The 13,526-nt window shown below is 41.1% G+C and overlaps 1 non-coding gene across 1 annotated transcript; it reads right to left on the bottom strand.

The window, feature by feature from the left end:
- Positions 1-2,598: 2,598 nt before the first annotated feature.
- TRNAQ-UUG lies at positions 2,599-2,683 on the bottom strand. Its single transcript has one exon. It is a non-coding gene; the product is annotated as a tRNA-Gln (tRNA).
- Positions 2,684-13,526: the final 10,843 nt, after the last annotated feature.

Raw genomic sequence — 13,526 nt, 5'->3', positions numbered from 1 at the left:
CCCCTGTTTGGTTCCTAATATTGGTGATTTGTGTCTTTTCTCTCTTTTTATTTTTGTCGGTCTTGCTAGAGATCTATCAATTTTATTGATTTTTTTCAAAGGACCAGCTTTTTGTTCCATTGATTTTCTCTACTGTTTTCCTGTTTTCAATTTCATTGATTAATGCTCCAATTTTCATTACGTCTTTCCTTCTGCCTGATGGTGTCCAAAGTATATATTTCTATATTTATACTTTACATTCTAAAAGCTAACAGTTTCTGAAATGACATGATACCCAGTCCATAAACATGATTTTTAACTGTGTCAAATACTGAATATTCTTTAAATTAGTAACAGTGTTTGGTATTTAAGATAGAACACAGGAAAATCAGTTCCTTGGCATGGAATAAGTTCAAGTCTTATTTCAGTTTCCGTCTGAAGAGATTCTGGGTATTTACAAGTATTCTCTCTCAAACTAAAAAGTCCTATTTGAGGACAATTTGCAACCTAACTCTAAATCACTGTGCGTAGATATGTTGAGAGCTAGGAAGGTTCTATAAAAGGTCTTTCATCCAGGGAAGGACAGGGAAACTGCAGAGCGGAAAATAAACGGGAGAGAAATGAATTACCCACACAGGAAAGAAGGGATATTTTAACTGAAATATAGCTGGAAAAATTAGGTAGAGGTCTTACAGGAGAGAGGGGAAAAGGCAGAAATGTCTGAGTCAGAGAAAGATCGCTCCCTGAAGAGAAGAGGGCTGCCAAAAAGAGCAGAGGTTTGCAACTGAGCTAAGTTGAGAATAAATGTGGAGAGAAAACAAGACCTTTCTTAAAATATATATGTATATTTATATACATATAAAATATATATATTTTAAAATATATTATTACATAGAAAATAAATATAAATATATGTAATAAATATATATGTGTATGTGTATATATATAACATTTATTTATTTATTTCATTATTTTAAAAATATAATTTACTGTCAAGTTAGCTAACACACAGTGCATACAGTGTGCTCTTGGTTCTGGGGGTAGAGTCCCGTGATTCATCACTTACATACAATACCCAGTGCTCATCCCAACAAGTGCCCGCTTCAATGCCCATCACCCATGTTCCCCTCTCCCCCACCCCCCGTCAACCCTCAGTTTGTTCTCTGTATTTAAGAGTGTCCTCTGGGTTCGCCTCCTTCTCTGTTTGAAACTATTTTTTTCCTCTCCCCTTCCCTGACGGTCCTCCGTTAAGTTTCCCAAGTTCCACGTATGGGTGAAAACATATGACATCTGTCTTTCTCTGACTGACTTATTTCACTCAGCATAATACCCTCCAGTCCCCTCCACATTGTTGCAAAAGGCAGGATTTCATTCTTTCTCATTGCCAAGTAGTATTCCATTGTGTATGTAAACCACATCTTCTTTATCCGTTCGTTAGTTAATGGACATTTGGGCTCTTTCCATAATTTGGCTATTGTAGAAAGCGCTGCTTATAATATAACATTTTAAAAGAAGTACAGTTCAAGAGTAGAAGTCAAAATACTAGTTAATTAGTCTTCAGGAGCTTATGACTGTAACTCACGGTTCCTGCCCTCCTAAAGCTTGCAATCTAACCAAGTGAGTCTGTGTTTTTCGGATTGCTTTAAAGTACCTTTCACTTAAGGTAGCTATTCATATGTTAGTTTGACTTTAAATTGCTTAAGACAGATAGTGTTTTTAAAATTGCGACTTTTAAATTTATATGAGTCTCTGAGGTTTAGCCGGTGTGTCTGCCTTAACCATCAGTCCCAGTGAGCTAAAGTGTGTTGACTTCTCCATAGGCTAGAAATCTAAGAAGCTAGATTCTTATTGTTTATATCTGCTGGAGTACAAAAACAATCAGTAGGTAGCTCTACATTATTTTTAAATTTAGCTCCGGACATTAGTTTCTCCTAAGTCTCTGAAGATGCCCTATCTCTGTTTTGCTTTATCTTCCTCCCATGTCTCCCTAAACGTAAATAAACCTTCGTCAGTGTTTTGTCTCCAGGCTTTTCCTCTTCTACTTTTAAGTTCTCTGACATCTCAGTCTGGAATGTCTTTCCCTCCCCCACACCCCTCTCAAAATCTGTTCAACTCCCCTGTGTACCTTAAAACTCAGCTCAGAAGTCACCTCCTCTCAATCCCTCCAGTATGGTTCCCTTGTTACATGCATTGCTTGCGGTCACACCTGCAACAGTGTAGTCTGTTCGACATCTTACACGTGCCTTCCTAACTAGACTTGATGCCTGAGACGGGCCGAAAACTCTGGTGTTCCAAATTCCTAGCACAGGGAAAGTGCATGAAAATAGAGGCCCTTGGATGAATGGACACATACAAAAGCTAGTGATCAGTAGCTATTTAATAACTAGTTGTTAAAAACAGTTTTAACACATCCAGAAAAATACTCAGTATGTTTAGAATATTCTTCCATTTCTGATGTAATAACAAAGTAGTTTAAAAGATGACTTTTTCTTAATTTTTTTTAATGTTTTAATTCATTTTTGAGAGACAGAGAGAGACAGATGATGAGTGGGGGAGGGACAGAGAGAGAGGGAGACACAGAATTTGAAGCAGGCTCCAGGCTCTGAGCTGTCAGCACAGAGCCCGACATGGGGCTCGAACCCACAAACCGCAAGATCACGACCTGAGTCAAAGTCAGACGCTTAACCAACTGAGCCACCCAGGCGCCACTAAAACATATTTTTAATAAAAGTAGTTTAGGGACGCCTGGGTGGCTCAGTCAGTTGAGCATCTGTTTCTTGGTTTCAGCTCAGGTCATGATCTCACAGTTTCATGGGTTCGAGCCCCACACTGGTCTCTGTGCTGCTGACAGTGTGGAGCCTGCTTGGGATGCTCTCTCTCTCCTTCTCTCTCTGGCCCTCCCCCACTCGTGCTGTCTCTGTATTTTTTCAAAATAAATAAATAAAGTTTTTTTAAAAAAAGTAGTTTAAAAGATATTTTTAATAATTCAAGGAGACAAGTCACAGACTGGGAGAAACATTTGCAGAAGACATGCATTAGGAAAGACTTATCCTTTTTTTTTTTTTAAGATAAGGCATCTTTTTTTTTAATGTGTATTTATTTTTGAGAGAGAGACAGACAGAATGCAAGTGGGGGAGGGGCAGAGAGAGAGGGAGACACAGAATCTGAAGCAGGCTTTTCAGGTTCTGGGGCTCAAACTCGTGGACCATGAGATCATGACCTGAGCCAAAGTTGGACCCTTAATAGACTGAGCCACCCAGGAGCCCCAAAACTTATCATTAAAAAAAAGTTTATTTATTTTGAGAGAGTCAGAGACAGCACAAGTAGGGGAAGGGCAGAGAGAGAGGGGAAGAGGGAGAATCCCAAGCAGGCTTTGCACTGCCAGTGCAGAGCCCAACATGGATCTCAAAATCACAAAACTGCAAGATCAGACCTGAGTGGAAACCAAAAGTAGGACGCTTAACTGACTGAGCCACCTACTTGTCCCTAGAAAGAACTCTTGAAACTCGAAAATTAAAACATATAACCAATAAAAAATGAGCAAAAGAACTTAACGGACACCTCACCGAAGAAAATATACAGATGGCAGATAGGCATGTGAAAAGCTGTTCAACATCATTTATCATTAGGGAACTGCAAATTAAAATAACAATGAGATACCCCTAGACACCTATTGGAATGATCAAAATCTGGAACAGTGACAACACCGAATCCATTAATATTCGGAGCTGTGGAGCTGTGGCGACTCTCATAAGTTGCTGGTAGGGATGCAGAATGCTGTAGCCATTTTGGAAGGCCATTTGGCAGTTTCTTACAAAACGAAACATACCCTTACCACGTGATCCAGCAATTGCACTCTTTGGTATTTACCCAAAGGATTGAAAACTTAGGTCCACACGACACCCTGCACACGGATGCTTATTCACAATCGCTACAACTTGGAAGTAAGTAACCAAGGTGTCCTTCAGTACTTGAACGGATAACCTGTGCTATGACAATGGACAATGGCCGGGTCACGGAGTAAGTATCATTGAGTGCTGTAAAGAAACGAGCTACCAAGACATGAAAAAACATGGAGGAACCGGGGTGAAAAAAGTCCATCCTGAAAAGTCTACATACCGGATGAGTCCAACAGCATGGCGTTCTGGAAAAGGCAAAAACAAGAGAGATAGTAAAAAAGGTCAGTGGTTGCCAGGGCTAAGTGGGAGAGAGGGATGAATGGACAGAGGCCGGGGGACTTTTAGGGCAGTGAAAGTATTCTGTATAACACATGCCATTCTGTATAACACATGCCATTAATCATTTGTTAAAACACATAGAACTTACAACAATAACAACAACTGTGCACACAAATGTAAACTATGGACTTTGGGTGATAATGATGGATGAGGGTAGGTTCATCAATTGTAATAAAGGTACCACTCTGGGCGGGGGGGTGGGGGGGTGTTGATAGCGGTGGTGGGGAGTATATGGGAACTGTTTGTGCCTTCTGCTCAGTTTTACCGTGAACCTAAAATGTCTCTAAAATAAATTAGAACAAAAATATTTTTTTGCCTTTTCAGAATGTAAGTAATTAACACAAAGAAACCAAACTGTTGTATAACACAGTGTAAGACCGAGCTACTCAAAGTCCGACTGTGGACCAGCTGCAAGGTCAGCACCTGGGAGCTGGTTAGAAACATAGAAGCCCAGATCTGCGCAACCTACTGAATCACAGTGTGTTTTATCTAGTTCCCCAGATCATGTTGGATGCACGGAAGAGGTGAAGCACTGGTGGAGACCAAGGGTGGAACCGGGAGCAAGAAGGTTCTTTTCTTACCTCATCCACCTGCAAACTGTTTAGCAGTGAGCCCTGTATTCAAACTGCAGGTTCCCAGTCTGTAAATCAAGAGGGTTGGCCTGGGTTAGAGGCAATCAGAGTGTGGTTCCTGGAGCAAAAGCATCAATATCACTTGAACTTGTTGCAAACGCAAATACTGCTGAATTGGAACTTCTGGGCCTGAGCCCACCCTTTGTGTTTTAATGAGCCCTCCAGGCATTCTGAGCTAAATGTGAGAACCGCTGGATTGTCTCCAACGTCCCCTTCAATGTGAACATCCTAGGAGGATCTGGAAAAATTTAAATGTCATGAGATTTTGTATATATCTAACTCTATCTGTATCTACAGCATCCTTTTCACTTCAGAGAGTACCCTACCTATGTAAAAATATTTCTTTTTTAATTGACTTTTTTAATGTTTATTTATTTTTTGAGAGAGAGAGAGAGACAGAGTGAGTAGGGGAGGGGCAGAGAGAGAGGGACACACAGAATCCCAAGCAGGCTCCAAGCTCTGAGCTGTCAGCATAGAGCCCAATGCGGGGCTCAAACTCACTAACTGTGAGATCATGACCTGAGTCAAAGTCAGATGCTTAACCAACTGAGCCACTCAGGTGCCCCAAAATATTTCTTATATTGCTAAAAATCTCTACTGAATTTTTCAAGTAACCAAAACAGATTCTTTGGACTCTGATACAAAAGAAACAATTGATTTGAAGATACCCTTCAGACAAAGAAATTCTGAGCTTGCTACCCATTAAGAGATGAAGCTTTTAATCTGACATAATAGCTTTTTTTTCCCTTCTGTAATTAGCAAATCACATATTTTTAATGCCATCCTGGCTGGCTAGGGTCATTTTCATTATCATAATTCCCCCTGAATGCTAAGTATGTTCCTTTCATCCAATTAGAAAATCTGGGGAAAATAGCAGACAATGTAAACTTTAATTTGGGTTAATCACAGAAAAGAATGCCAAGATCACATACAAAGCTGTGAATCATGACAGCTACTAGGATTCAGGAAAGAAAAAAAAAAAAACAAACCCACTAAGGCAGTAACTTCTTGTCTGGTTCAAGCAGGATGAGAGATTTAGGCTTCATATGAAATTTTGTCAAGAACAACACAGACAAGCACTATTTTTAACTCCTGCTTTTATCATGGGAAAAGTCACCACGTAAGAAACAAACAGTTCTCATTTTGAAAGGGGAAGAAGGTGGGTGCCTAAGCTAGTAGTTGAGTGTTATCAGACAGTTGTTAATATGACTGGAAAGGGGGGAATCTGCCTCGTGCAGGTGCGGATGCATGGCCCCATGTTTGCCCACCCGCAGAGAGCTCCAAGGGCTCTTCGTTCCTTGAGTCTGACCATGAACTATTTCCTACATACAGTGTAGCAGTAGAGGGCAGATGATACATTTGCACACTTTATATTTAATTCACTTTAACTGTTTCCTTTCTGATAGGCAAGCCCTGATAGCCCATCACAGCAGATCGGCTGCTGGCTTTGACATCTTGTATCCCAGCCATTAGATTACAGTAGCCACAGCACGGTCATGTTTATTCTCCTAACGATGTCCAGTCTCTTGGTCTTTTGAGCCTCGATGAGTAGAGCAATCCCACCAACATTCCTGGACAGATTTTCAAAGGAACAGTCTCCATTTACCTGACATAAAATTGGCTTTGTTTTGTCTCTTATTTTGTAGAAAACAACTGACTGGCCTTAAGCATCAATCAAACAGAAGGCTTAAGTGTAGGAGACTCTGAAAAGGGAGGGCCCTTGAAAATGTGGCCTAAATGTGTTGCTGATGGCAATAAATCAGTAGGATTTCGATTTCCTATAAGGTGTTTACTGCTCTAAAACAGTCTCACCTCCCAAAGGGAATGATACATTTGGGTTACAAAGCATCAGTGTGGGCCAAGGGTGAGGTACGTAGTGGGACAAAGGACAGGACACTGGGGACAGCTGCCAAAATAAACCACAGAGAATTTGCTCAGAGAGGCATCCATCCAGAAGGAATCAGGTAGGTCGATGAGAGAGATGAGGGAAATAGAAGGGAAGGGAGGGGAAGACAAAGGTGGAAAGACAGCAAGTAGAGAAGATGGAGGAAGAAATAGAGAAAAAGAGGAAGAAAAGGAGATGGGGAGGAGAACAGGAGTGGAGAACAAAAGAGCAGAGAGACAGGCTGGAAATGTGGATCTGAGGAGGAGCCCCAGATGGAAAGGAGGCAGAGCCGGGCAATCCCTCGAAGGGAGAGGGGTAAGGTGGGCGAGTGTTTACCTAGGGAGGGTCTTCATGGGTGTGGCCCTGGCCATTTTGTCTAATGAGGTCATAATAATTGCCTGGTAGACAGCCTGCAGAAGCTTCTCCCCAGCTTGTGTCTGGCAAATCCATCAGTGGCATGGACGACATGAGCTGCGAGCCAGCTCTCCTGAGATTCGTCGTTTTCTCGGGGGGAAGCAAGTCACAAGGTGAAATTGCTCTACTGCCCTCACTGGAAACCAGAGAGCACAGTCAGAAGGATTCTGCTGCAGAACTGTCACATCCCAATCAGTCTAGGAAAATGCCTCAGCCACGGTATAATTGTTTTCTCCACGATTCTTCCAGGAATCCAGGGTCAATCACTGCAGGATCGCCCGATGCATCCTCGCTTGGGATTTACACACCTCCCCTTTTGTGACATGAAGGTGTCTGTCACAGACTCACTCACAGCTTTATACTCTCTCTATGGTACACGTCTACTATATTTGTCTAATGTTTATTTTTACGACATAGGCCTAGGGGGAAACTTTAGGGAAAAGGTCCAGATATTTTCTCGGTTTTACTTACGGTGCAGTAAAATCACATTTATTTCTGTTCAACCTGACCTGAAAATGTGTCTTACATGTTTATTAATCCATTTGTTATGTTTGGGCTATATACAAGTTTACCAAAGACAATGGGCTTTGTCATTTGCATATTTTACGATACCAGATTTCTTTTGCCAAGTATTTCACACCTGTTTGTCCCAAGATAAAGTCTTTCCTTGGAATGAGCTGAATATTACCACATGTCATAAGGATTCTGTAAATAAAAAGATGTCCTAAGACTTCTGCTCTTTCCTGACTTCTTTACTACATTAATAATATTAACGATTACTTTTTAATAATTGTAATATTCCACTATATTTTAAATTCGTTGTCAGATTTTTCTCCTAAGATACTAGAAAATAAATGACAGTAAATGAAACACCAGTTAAATAAATCTTCAAAAGCCTTTGTCTGATTTTTGTTAGAAGTCACTCCTACCTAAGCAATTTGGAATGTGTTCAGCACAAGTGTGAATCATCGATATGTAATCCTTGGGAGTATGTTGAAAGGCAAGTCTTTGCAGAAGAGAAAGTACCTCAAAATAATCTTATAGCATCTGGTTCACACCTGGAAAAGTAAATTTTATAGTTTGGCACCCTGATAGTTTCAGAACTCTGATGTGAACTGTCTTTGGATTTTACATTTTCTTATTTCAGGCTATTTCTATGACCCAAACCTAACTTGACTGTGGTGAGCCTTTTTGTGCACAATAGATACCTGCAGTCAAAGTTCTAGAGGAGCGTAGATTAATTGCATTGTGCCTTTCTCTCAGATGCTCAGCCAGAGTTGGCTGTGTGTGAATGTGTGAGTGTTTGTGTCATCGTCCGGTTCAGAAGATTGGAATCTTTCCTCTCTTCAGTCTACAAAGTTTTTATTCCAGATTTATATCTAAAATCTCTTAATATAGAGGAGTGACATAACAGGCACTTCCAAAAGCATGTAAAAGTGTCACTGAAGGTGGGCATACTATGAAGCTTTTTTGTGTTGTCATGGTTTCTAAATAGGATTCTAGTTCATTCTGTCATATTATCAACGACAGTACATAGGAAGGCATTCAGCAGGCTTTTTGCTTTTACTTTGCATCCCCCCCTTTTGGCTCATCGGTTTTTAAATTTCATGCATGTAATAATTTTGTTAAAAGGTGACGTGTCAATGAAATGGTTCATTTTTTTCCCCAGATGATGTCAAACAAACATATGCGTCTACTTGGCATATTACTTTTGTTAACGGAGAGACTCATCTTCAACTCTCCTCTCTAAACTCCTTACTTGTGGGCGCCTGGGTGGCTCAGTCGGTTGAGTGTCTGACTCCTGATTTCAGCTCTGGTCATGATCCTGGGGTTGTAGGACTGAGCTCTATGTTGGGCTCTGAGCTGAGAGTGGATTCTCTCTCTCCCTCCTCCCCTCTCCCCTGTTCTCTTTCTCTCTCTCTCTCTCTCTTTCTCTCAAATTACAAAATAATAATAAAAATAAGCTCCCTACTTATGTACTTCCTGTTCCCTGACATGGCTTTGCTCATGTGAACTCACGAACATGTCTATGCATGTGTGTTGTCCACACACACATAACTTACTATTTTGTGACTTAATGTTAGATGCTTCCTTCCTTTGTGGTCGTTTTTTTCTTGATATTTTTGGCTCTGACTCTACCCCTTGATGTCTGAGATGAGGATCCGGAAAGTTGTGAAGGAGGCCAAGACTGGGTTCAGTATTCTTTCCGTCTTGGTCATTTCTGCCATCCCTCCCTCCTCTCACTCAGCGCCCTGATGCCATACCCCAGGATTTTCTCTGCTCAGCTACATCCTCCCCCTGCATGGACACCCCCTAGGCAGATTCTCCTATCTCTGAATCTTCTCCTGTCCTGCAGTCCATCAAAGCACATCCATTTTGTGTCAGGGGGACTTAGCTATTTGAGAGACAACAAGAGAAGTAGTGAATTAAGGAGAAAACTACTCTCTGTCCGTGTGAGAGAGCCAGTGTGCTCACCTTCTCAGAGGGCACTTGGTTTTCCCAGCCATGAGCCTCTTTCTTATCCTCCGGGCCTCCCTGCCGTGTCGCCTCCTCAGTTCCATTATTATTTATTTCCTTCACAGCACTTACCGTTTGGATTCCCAGTATTTAATGTTCACCAAACAGTACCTAAATCGTAACTACACATTTTGATAGATGTCTACACAGTGACCTCCTTAGGTCCAGAAGTAGAACACTTCCAGCCTCCCAGAGACCCACTTCATGGGCCTCTGTCAGTCGTTCTTCACCTTCCGCCCCAAAGGGAGCCACGGTCCTGATGAAGCTAATTTCATTAGTTTGTATGTTTTTTAACAGTTACTTATTTTTGAGAGAAAGAGTGTGAGTGGGGGAGGGGCAGAGAGAGAGCTGGAGACACAGAATCCGAAGGAGGCTCCAGGCTTCACCGAGCTGCCAGCACAGAACCTGACCTGGGGCTCGAACCCACAAACCGTGAGATCATGACCTGATCCAAAGTCAGACGCTTAACCGACTGAGCCACCCAGGTGCCCCAGTTTGTATGTTTTTAAAATTTTTGAAGTTAAGAAGTGCTTTCTGGTGTGCCTTCTTTATGCAATACAATCTTTATGAGATCCATCCATGCTATTGCATAGTTGTGGTTCTTTCCTTTTCACAGCCGAGCATGGTTTCATTGTATAAGTATACCGCAACATATATATCCCTATTACTACTGATGGACAATGGGGGATGATTACAAATAAGAATAATAGGAACGTTTTGGTCTGTTGTTTTGACATATGTATTTTATGCATTTCTGCTGGGTATATGCCTCAAAGTTAAATTACAAGGTCTTTGAATACGAAAACTTCTGATATCCTATCAACTGTAAATAAGTATTACAAAGTGCTTGTCCCAATGTACATTCAAACCACTAAAATACAAGAGGTCCACATCCATGCCAACACTTGGTATTTATTTTTAATTTTTTTTAATGTTTATGTATTTTTGAGAGAGACAGAGACAGAATGTGAGTGGGGTAGGGGCAGAGACAGAGGGAGACATCGAATCTGAAGCAGGCTCCAGGCTCTGAGCTGTCAGCACAGAGCCTGATGCGGGGCTCGAACTCACCAGCTGTGGATCGTGACCTGAGCCGAAGTCGGACACTCAACCGACTGAGCCACCCAAGTGCCCCAAAGTATTTCAAGAGTTTAACCACTTTGATAAATGTGTTGTTACATCTCATTGGGGTTTTGACTTGAATTTCCCTGATAACTAATAACGTTCCGTTCACGTTTGTTGGTTATGCGGATGTTATCTTTCATGAGATGCCCGTCCACATTTCTTGCCCATATTTCTATTGTGTAATCGGGATTTCTGGGAGTTCTTTATATAATCTGGATGTGAATCCTTGAAGGATATGTTGAAAATGTCTTCTGGCACATTCTGGCTTAAGTTTTCACTCTCTTAATGTTGTCTTTTGATCAACAGAAGTTTTTAAATTTGATGTTGTCCAATTTGTAAATCTTTTTCTTTACGTTAGTGCTTTTATGTTCTGTTTTACAAATATCTTTCAGCCCTCAAGGTCAGAAAATATGTTCCCATGCTATCTTCTGGAAGCACTGATGTTTTACCTTTCACTTTTAGAACTACAGCCCATCTGGAATTGATTGGGTACAACGTGAGTCAAGAATTAAATTTCATTGATTTTCATATATGGATCTCCAATGGGTCCATCATTGTTTATTGAAAAGACTACCCTTTTCCCATTCTGGGCAGGACAATTTTTGTCATAAATCAAATGTCCTTTGGGGTGTAGGCCTATTTCTGAAATCTCTACAGTGTTCCTTTGATTTGTTCTCCCTTTTCTGAATATTGTTTTAATAATGGTAGATTTCTGATATGTCATAATGTCCACTAGTGTAAATCTTCCAACTTTGATCCATAGGATCGTCATGGCTATTGTGGCCTTTGGCATTCCCATACACACTTTCGACTCAGCCCTTTTTTATTTACACACACACACACACACACACACACACACACATTTTTGAGAATGCAATACCTGACAACATGATAAATAAAAAACACCTTTCATGAACGCATTTAAAAAAATCTAAAATAAGATTTAGCACACGGGTGTATTTACCAAATGGCTACTTAAATATATGGCCTCTGATTGTTACTCATACACTTGGTTAAGCCATCTAATGCTTCTGTGCCTCTATTCTGTAGTTGTCACTCACTGTGAGGTCCATACAAAATAATGTAGGTAGAGAGGTCCTCAGAGTGGCACCCACAGGTGCACCTGTCGGTTAAGAGTCCAACTTTGGCTCGGGTCATGATCTTGTGGTTGGTGAGTTCAAGCCCTGCGTTGGGCTCTGTGCTAACAGCTGGGGGCCTGGAGCCTGCTTCGGATTCTGGGTCTCCCTCTCTCTCTGCCCCTCCCCCACTCGGGCTCTACCCCAACACACATCAAACAAAATTAAAAAATAAAATAGTGGCACCAGGGAGCCACGAGCAGTTGGGCACTACTACCACTCCTCTACACAACACTCCTCCATTTGGTCTCCTACTCATGGAGCAGGTGTCTATTTCTCTTGCTACATTACAGGCTCGGAGGTGGGACCATCCTGGCCCTGGGCAAGAGCCCGTGCCTCGGGTTCTATGCTTTCCTGAGCCCCATCTATCACAAACATCAGAAAGCTAAGTTTGTTTTAAGAACCCGTGTGTGCTTAGTCATATGAGATTCAGCCCCAGAGACTGACACGATGTAGCCTGCCACTCGAAACACAGCTCTTATGCCAAAAGGGTTCAGGTCTGGGAGCATCTAGGCCATGTTTCTTGTCTTATGTCCCAAAAACAAAGGGGATGGCACTTACCTGAATGCTGAAAAGGTTTCCGCCTATGCCCCTGCCTGTGTCAGAAGCTAACGTTCCTCTGAAGTAAGGGGAAGGTTTGATGAGCACAGCTGTGCTGAGGAAGGAGACAACTGTCAAACTCTCTCTTTCACATAAGATGAATACAGTAGGTTCTTGCCTAACAGTCATTTCTTTGTTGGGCCAAGAGTCTCTCTTCTTGCTCCTCTTTGTGTTCTGATTTGTGCTTCTGCGGGTATGATAGTCACAAGAGTTACCCATGGCAGCTGAAATATTAAACAATTCATGGATGCAGGTCTAGACATAACATACATGGAGCATGTTACCAATTCTTTACATTGGTAATGAAAGAGATACTCAGATACTCAGATACTCTGAATGCTAATAGTTATTATTTATTTTAATTTATTTTATTTTTTTTTTTTAGAGAGAGAAAGAGCGAGCGTGCAAAAAGGATAGGGGCAGAGGAAGAGAGAGAGAATCTTAAGTTGAACGTGGAGTCCAACGTGGGGCTCAATCCCACACCCCTGGGATGATAACTTGAACCAAAGTTAAGAGTCAGATGCTCAACCAACTGAGACACCTAAGCACCCGCAAGTAGTTTTAGTTTTATTAAAATATTTAGTGACATTTCCTTGTTTTCAAAATTTATTTTCAGCTTTACTTAAGTAATTTTGATTTTATAAGTTAATTTATATGAATCGCTCTTCAATTTTCCAAAAAATGGAAAAAGAGGGAACACTCATTTTTTGAGTATTGATCACCCTGATCCCAAAGTCAGACAAGATACCTCAAGAAAATAAAACAGTAGGCCAGTACCCCTAATGAACACAGATGCAAAAGTCTTCAATAAAATAGTAACAAATTGAATTCAACAGCACATTAAAAGGACCCTACACCATGACCAAGTGGGATCTATCATTGGGATGTGAGGTTGGTTCAACATATGCAACTCAATCAATATGATATGCTACGTTAACAAAATGAAAGATAAAAACCACATGACTATTTAATAGATGCAGAAAAATCATTTGAGAAAAATTCA

Source organism: Panthera leo, chromosome A1 (genome assembly GCF_018350215.1).
Source record: "Panthera leo isolate Ple1 chromosome A1, P.leo_Ple1_pat1.1, whole genome shotgun sequence".
Taxonomy (NCBI): Eukaryota; Metazoa; Chordata; class Mammalia; order Carnivora; family Felidae; genus Panthera; species Panthera leo.
The sequence above is the reverse complement of the archived record's forward strand: the minus strand, read 5'-3'. Positions and strand labels throughout refer to the sequence as shown.